Raw genomic sequence first — 8,356 nt, forward strand, 5'->3', positions numbered from 1 at the left:
TCTTGAGTACTGTTGGATGCAGCTTGCATTCCATGCAGACTCTGAGAGATCATATTGACTTGCTGAGTCAATATTTTATTCTGAGCCAATATGGCATTCAGAGTATCAACTTCAAGAACTCCCTTCTTCATAGGCGTCCCATTACTCACAGGATTCCTTTCAGAAGTGTACATGAACTGGTTATTAGCAACCATGTCAATGAGTTCTTGAGCTTCTGCAGGCGTTTTCTTTAGGTGAATGGATCCACCTGCAGAAGTGTCCAGTGACATCTTCGATAGCTCAGATAAACCATCATAGAATATATCCAGGATGGTCCATTCTGAAAGCATGTCAGAAGGACACTTTTTGGTCAACTGTTTGTATCTTTCCCAAGCTTCATAGAGGGATTCACCTTCTTTCTGTTTGAAGGTTTGAACATCAGCTCTAAGCTTGCTCAGCTTTTGAGGAGGAAAGTACTTGGCTAAGAAAGCCATGACCAGTTATCCCAAGAGTTCAGGCTGTCTTTAGGTTGAGAATCCAACCATAATCTAGCTCTGTCTCTTACAGCAAAAGGGAAAAGCATGAGCCTGTAGACTTCAGGATCTACTCCATTAGTCTTAACAGTATCACATATTTGCAAGAATTCAGTTAAGAACTGAAAAGGATCTTCAGATGGAAGTCCATGAAACTTGCAGTTCTGCTGCATCAGAGAAACTAATTGAGGGTTCAGCTCAAAGTTGTTTGCTCCAATGGCAGGAATGGAGATGCTTCTTCCATGTAAATTGGAATTAGGTGCAGTAAAGTCACCAAGCATTCTCCTTTCATTATTATTATTTTCGGCTGCCATCTCCTCTGCCTGTTCGAAAATTTCTGAAAGGTTTTCTCTGGATTGTTGTATTTTAGCTTCTCTTAAATTTTCTCTTCAGAGTCCTTTCAGGTTCTGGATCTGCTTTCACAAGAATGTTCTTATCCTTGCTCCTGCTCATAATACAAGGAAGAATGGCCAGAAAAATGATAATAATAATAGAGATCCTTTATACCACAGTATAGGGATCCCTTTGTAAGTAGAAGAAGAGGGGGAGATAAAGGATGTGATGTAAAGGAAGAAACACAACTGTGAGGATTGGAATGTGAGATGAGATGTTAGGATATGAATGACTAAATAGAATGAGATGGGGGAGGAATAATTTCGAAAATTATTTTGAAAAAGAGTTAGTGATTTTTGAAAATTGGTTTTTGAAAATTAGTTAGTATTTTTCGAAATTTTTTTTTTCAAAAATAAAAAATAAAAATAATTAGTTAATTAAAAAGAAATTTTTGAAAATGAGGGAAGATATTTTCGAAAATTGAGAGAGAGAGTTAGTTAGGTGGTTTTGAAAAAGTTAAGAAACAAACAAAAAGTTAGTTAGTTAGTTGAAACAAATTTTGAAAAGATAGGAAGTTAGGAAGTTAGAAAAGATATTTTGAAAAGATATTTTTGAAAAAGAAGGAAGATATTTTCGAAAATGAGAGAGAGAGAGTTAGTTTAGGAGGTTTTGAAAAACTTAAGAAACAAACAAAAAGTTAGTTAGTTAGTTGAAACAAATTTTGAAAAGATAAGAAGTTGGGAAGTTAGAGAAGATATTTTGAAATCAAATTTTGAAAAAGATAAGATAAGAAGATATTTTTTTGAAAAGATATGATAGAAATTAGTTTTTAAAAAAGATTTGATTTTTAAAATCACAATTAATGACTTGATTCATAAGAAATCACAAGATATGATTCTAGAACTTAAAGTTTGAATCTTTCTTAACAAGCAAGTAACAAACTTCAAATTTTTGAATCAAAACATTAATTGTTTATGTTATTTTCGAAAATTTAATACAAAAATAAGAAAAAGATTTTTGAAAAATATTTTTGAAATTTTCGAAAATAACTGAGAATTTTGAAAAAGATTTGATTTTTGAAAAAGATTTTGAAAAAGATAAGATTTTCAAATTGAAAATTCGATTTGACTCATAAGAAACAATTTGATTTTAAAAATTTTTGAAAAAGTCAATCCAAATTTTCGAATTTGAGGAGAGAAAAAGGGAAAGATATTTTTTTGATTTTTGAATTTTTATGATGCAAGAGAAAAAACACTACAAGGATGCAATGCATGAAATTTTTAGATCAAAACAATGAATGCATGCATGAATGCTATGAATGTCAAGATGAACACCAAGAACACTATGAAGAACATGATGAACATCAAAAACATATTTTTGAAAAATTTTTAATGCAAAGAAAACATGCAAGACACCAAACTTAGAATTCTTTAATGCTTACGCACTAAGAATTCAAGAATGCATATGATAAACATGAAAAGACACAAAACAAAAAATCATCAAGATCAAACAAGAAGACTTACCAAGAACAACTTGAAGATCATGAAGAACACTATGAATGCATGATATTTTCGAAAAAAATGCAAGGTGCATATGCAAGTGACACCAAACTTATAATGTGACTCAAGACTCAAACAAGAAACACAAAATATTTTTTATTTTTATGATTTTCTAATTTTTTTGGATTTTTATGTTATATTTTTCGAAAATTATATAAAAAAAGAAAAAAATAAGGATTCCAAAATTTTTAATATGAATTCCAGGAATCTTGCCATGTTAGTCTAAAACCTCAGTCCAAATGAATTTAGACATGGCTTTACAGCCAACCAGGATGCAACATATAATTACATGGGCTGGAGTGATTAGTTGAATACCAATCCCAAAGTAGTTTGGGTATGGCTTTACAGCCAGATATGATTCAACATATTTCATGAAACACTAGAATTCATTCTTAAAAATTTTGAAGCCATAGAATAATTTATTTTTGAAAACATTTTTTTTTATTTATTTATTTATTTTTTTTTTCGAAAACATATGAGAAAATTTTGAAAATATTTTTGAAAAATTTTTGAAAAGAAAATAAAAATAAAAAGAAAATTACCTAATCTGAGCAAGAAGATGAACCATCAGTTGTCCAAACTCAAACAATCCCCGGCAACGGCGCCAAAAACTTGGTGCACGAAATTGTGTTGTCCTGTTCTTTGTACTTGTGTGAGATTAACAATATATAATTGTATTGAATCATCATTGTGGCTCTATGTGTGGACACAACTCCGTACAACTAACCAGCAAGTGCACTGGGTCGTCCAAGTAATACCTTACGTGAGTAAGGGTCGAATCCCATGGAGATTGTTGGTATGAAGCAAGCTATGGTCACCTTGCAAATCTCAGTCAGGCAGATTTAAACATGATATTTTATTAGATTCAAATAAACAATAAAAGGGATAGAGATACTTATGTAAATCATTGGTAGGGATTTCAGATAAGCGAATGGAGATGCTTTTCGTTCCTCTGAACCTCTGCTTTCCTGCTATCTTCATCCAATCCATCTTACTCCTTTCTATGGCTGGCTTTATGTGATACATCACCACTGTCAATGGCTACTTTCGGTCATCTCTCGGGAAAATGATCCAATGCCCTGTCACGGCACGGCTAATCGTCTGGAGGCATCACCCTTGTCAATGGCTTCATCTTATTCTCTCAGTGAATAATATGCTCACGCACCCTGTCACGGCACGGCTATTCATCTGTCGGTTCTCGATCATGCGGGAATAGGATTTACTATCCTTTTGCGTCTGTCACTAACGCCCTGCAATCGCGAGTTCGGAGCTCGTCACAGTCATTCAATCATTGAATATACCACAGACAAGGTTTAGACCTTCCGGATTCTCTTGAATGCCGCCATCATTCTAGCTTACGCCACGAAGATTCTGGTTAGGAGATCTAAGAGATACTCATTCTAGCTTAATTCATGTAGAACGGAAGTGTTTGTCAGGCACGCGTTCGTAAGGGAGAAGGATGATGAGCGTCACACATAATCATCACCTTCATCACGTTCTTGGGTTCGAATGGAATCTTAGAAGCGAAATAAGAAGAATTGAATAGAAACAGTAGTACTTTGCATTAATCTTTGAGGAACAGCAGAGCTCCACACCTTAATCTATGGAGTGTAGAAACTCTACCGTATGAAAATACATAAGTGAAGGTCCAGGCATGGCCGAGATGGCCAGCCCCCTAAACGAGATCAATAGTCTCCTAAGATGAACAATGGAATACAACTGAGACCAAAGATGCCTAATACAATAGTAAAAGGTCCTATTTATAATAAACTAGTCACTAGGGTTTACATGAGTAAGTAATTGATGCATAAATCCACTTCCGGGGCCCACTTGGTGTGTGTTTGGGCTGAGCCTAAGTGTTGCACGTGCAGAGGCCATTTGTGGAGTTGAACGCCAGTTTCTGTGCCAGTTTGGGCGTTCAACTCTGGTTTTGGATCCTTTTCTGGCGCTGGACGCCAGATTTGGGCAGAAGGCTGGCGTTGAACGCCAGTTTACGTCGTCAATTCTTGGCCAAAGTATGGACTATTATATATTTCTGGAAAGCTCTGGATGTCTACTTTCCAACGCAATTGGAATCGCGCCATTTAGAGTTCTGTAGCTCCAGAAAATCCACTTTGAGTGCAGGGAGGTCAGAATCCAACAGCATCAGCAGTCCTTTTTCAACCTCTGAATCTGATTTTTGCTCAAGTCCCTCAATTTCAGCCAGAAAATACCTGAAATCACAGAAAAACACACAAACTCATAGTAAAGTCCAGAAATGTGATTTTAACACAAAATCTATTAAAAACATCCCTAAAAGTAACTAGATCCTACTAAAAACATACTAAAAACAATGTCAAAAAGCGTATAAATTATCCGCTCATCACACATCTTCTTAGGATTCCATCTGAACACTTCTTGAAGAGATATGGCTCATCCCAGACAAAATATTTTGCGTCATTGATGAGCTTCCTTTTTTGATGTTTGTTGATCTCTGTAGGTAAAGCCCCAGTTTCCTTGAAATTGGCAATGTCTGCAAACCAGGGTGCTTTATGAACCGTCATTAGCTGCTCATCTGGGAAGCACTCATTCACACTGGCATCATGTGTTCCACCTTTGTCATGAGGGATTCTGGATAGGTGATCGGCTACCTTGTTCTCCGTTCCTTTCTTGTCTCTGATCTCAATGTTGAATTCCTGCAACAACAAAATCCATCTTATCAGTCTTGGTTTTGATTCCTGCTTGGCAAATAAATATTTAAGTGCTGTGTGGTCTGTGAAAACGATCACTTTGGCACCAATGAGGTATGATCTAAAGTTGTCAAATGTAAAAACTATTGCCAGCAACTCCTTTTCAGTAGTGGTATAATTTCTTTGAGTGTCATTGAGGACTTTGCTGGCATAGTATATCACATGGACCAAGTTATCTTTCCTCTGTCCTAACACTGCCCCAACTGCAAAATCAGATGCATCGCACATCAGTTCAAATGGTAAGTTCCAATCAAGTGGGGAAATAATAGGGGCAGAGGAAAACCTCTTTTTCAAGTTTTCGAAGGCTAGCATGTACTTTTCATCAAAGACAAATGGTGTATCAGATACAAGGAGATTGCTTAAGGGCTTGGCTATCTTTGAAAAATTTTTAATAAACCTTCTGTAAAAGCCAGCATGCCCTAAAAAGCTCCTAATTGCCTTGACATCACTTGGTGGGGGTAATTTTTCAATGAGTTCCACCTTAGCTCTGTCTACCTCAATGCCTTGGTTGGAAACCTTATGGCCTAGGACTATTCCTTCCGTCACCATAAAGTGACATTTTTCCCAATTCAAGACCAGATTGGTTTCTTGACATCTTTTTAACACCAGGGCAATGTGATTTAGGCAATTAGGGAAGGAATCCCCGAATACTGAAAACTCATCCATAAAGACTTCAATAAATTTTTCTATCATATCTGAGAAGATAGAAAGCATGCAGCGTTGAAACGTTGCAGGAGCATTACATAGCCCAAATGGCATGCGCCTGTATGCAAACACTCCATATGGGCAAGTAAATGACGTTTTCCCCTGGTCTCTCCGATCAACCACTATTTGGTTATATCCTGAGTAACCATCTAGAAAATAGTAATAGGCGTGTCCTGCAAGTCTTTCCAACATCTGATCCATGAAGGGGAGCGGAAAGTGATCTTTTCTTGTAGCCTCATTGAGTTTTCTGTAGTCAATGCACATCCTCCATCCTGTGACCGTTCTTGTAGGAATGAGTTCGTTCCTCTCATTGGGTACTACAATGATTCCTCCTTTCTTGGGGACCACTTGGACCAGGCTGACCCATGGACTATCCGAAATTGGGTAGATTACCCCTCCCTGCCACAGCTTCATGACTTCCTTCTGTACTACTTCCTTCATGACTGGATTTAGCCTCCATTGGGGTTGGATGGATGGTTTGGCATCATCTTCCAGCAGTATCTTATGCATGCATATGGCCGAACTGATTCCCTTCAAGTCAGCGAGGGTCCATCCAATGGCATCCTTATGCTTTTGTAATACTTGGAGTAGTTCATCTTCTTGTTCTTGGATGAGGGCTGAGTTTATGATCACTGGGTAACTTTTATTCTCTCCCAAATATGCATATTTGAGAGTGGGCGGCAATGCTTTGAGTTCAAGTTTGGGTGCTTCTTTTCTTTCCTTCTCCTCCTCTGGTGTGTCTTGAACATGAACCTCCGCTGTTGCAGCCTCTTCGCTTGATGCTGATTCCTCTTCTGTTAACCCCTTAAGTCCTTCTTCTTCAAAAATCTCTTGTACTGCATCTTCCAGTGAATTCAACCTCATACATTCTCCCAATGGTTCTTGTGGGTAGCTCATGGCTTTGAACACATTGAATGTCATCTTCTCATTGTGTAATCTCAGGGTAAGTTCACCTTTTTGGACATCAATGATAGCTCCAGCAGTGGCCAAGAATGGTCTTCCCAGGATGATGGAGGCCTTGGCTTCCTCCTTCATGTCTAACACTACAAAGTCTGCTGGGAAGATAAAATCTCCTACCTTCACCAGCAAGTCTTCTACTATGCCATGAGGAAACTTGAATGATCAGTCTGCCAGTTGTAGGGCCATTTTTGTTGGCTTGGCCTCCTCAATCCTCATTTTTCTCATCATAGTTACAGACATCAGATTTATGCTGGCTCCTAAATCACATAAGGCCTTTTCCACTGTGATTTCCCCTATAATACAAAGAATCTGGAAGCTTCTAGGATCCTTCAATTTCTGGGGTAGTTTGTGCTGAATGATGGCACTACATTCTTCGGTTAGTATCACAGTTTCGTTGCTCTTCCAGCTTCTCTTCTTGGTCATTAATTCCTTCAAGAACTTGGCATAGAGCGGCATTTGCTCTATTGCTTCAGCAAAGGGTATGTTAATCTGTAGTTTCTTGAAAATTTCCAAAAATCTTGAGAATTGGTTGTCATCCCCCTTCTTTTTCAATTGCTGAGGGTATGGAGTTCTTGGAACGTCTGGCTTCACCATTTCTCCTTTTTGCTGTGAATTGGGAGTGGGAACTTGGACTTCATCTCGTTCCTCTTCCCCTTCATTTGAGTTCTTTTCTTGTGGTTTCTTGAAAGTTTCCTTCAATTCCTTTCCGCTTCTGAGGGTGATAGCCTGACATTCCTCCCTTGAGTTTGACTCAGCGTTGCTGCACAGGTTATGGCTGGGAACTTGCTTAAATAGGTAGCCAAATTGTGTCTCAAGTTTCTTGATGGCAGCATCTTGATTTTGCATATTGGACCGCACTTCCTCTCAGAACATTTTACTGTCTTGAACTTCTTTGCATATACGTTCAAGTAGAGTTTCAATCCTTGAGAGTCTATCTTCGGATGATGGTGAGTTGAGATTGGAGGGATGAGAAGGGCCATTTTGGTTTTGATATGGATGTTGAGAGGTGTTGTTAGGTGGGTGCTGATATGATCTCTGTGTGGAATGTTGGTGAACTGCATTGTTGTTGGGGTTGTGACGTCTCTGATCTTGGCCTTGATCTTGTTGATTTTCCCACCTAAAGTTTGGGTGGTTCCTCCAACCAGGATTATAAGTTTTGGAGTATGGATCATGGATCTGCCTAGGTGAGTTTCCAATATAGTTGGCTTGTTCCTGATCACCCTCTACCTCTGCATTCACTCCTTCTTGAGCTGCTGATGAGGTGGTGATTGCTGCTACTTGGTTCCTTTCCATTTTCTTGGTAAGGTCAGCCAGCTGCTTGGTGATCATCTTATTTTGAGCCAGCAGTGCATCCACGTTGCTTAGCTCCATCACTCTTCTAGTGTTGCCTCTTTCAGAAGTATAGAAGTAGTCATTCTCAGCTACAGTCTCAATGACATCTATGGCTTCTTCAATGGTCTTCTTCTTGTTCAGAGATCCCCCGGATGAGTGGTCTACTGCCTTCTTTGATTCGTAAGAAAGACCTTCATAGAAAATGTGTAACTGCACCCATTCATTG

The 8,356-nt window shown here is 38.2% G+C and overlaps 1 non-coding gene across 1 annotated transcript; it reads left to right on the forward strand.

Moving 5' to 3' along the window:
* Positions 1–323: 323 nt before the first annotated feature.
* Positions 324–431, forward strand: LOC148564447 (small nucleolar RNA R71). Its single transcript, XR_015883907.1, has one exon. It is a non-coding gene; the product is annotated as a small nucleolar RNA R71 (small nucleolar RNA).
* Positions 432–8,356: the final 7,925 nt, after the last annotated feature.

Source organism: Arachis ipaensis, chromosome B5 (assembly GCF_059453495.1).
Source record: "Arachis ipaensis isolate K30076 ecotype BB chromosome B5, ASM5945349v1, whole genome shotgun sequence".
In the NCBI taxonomy this organism is placed as follows: Eukaryota; Viridiplantae; Streptophyta; class Magnoliopsida; order Fabales; family Fabaceae; genus Arachis; species Arachis ipaensis.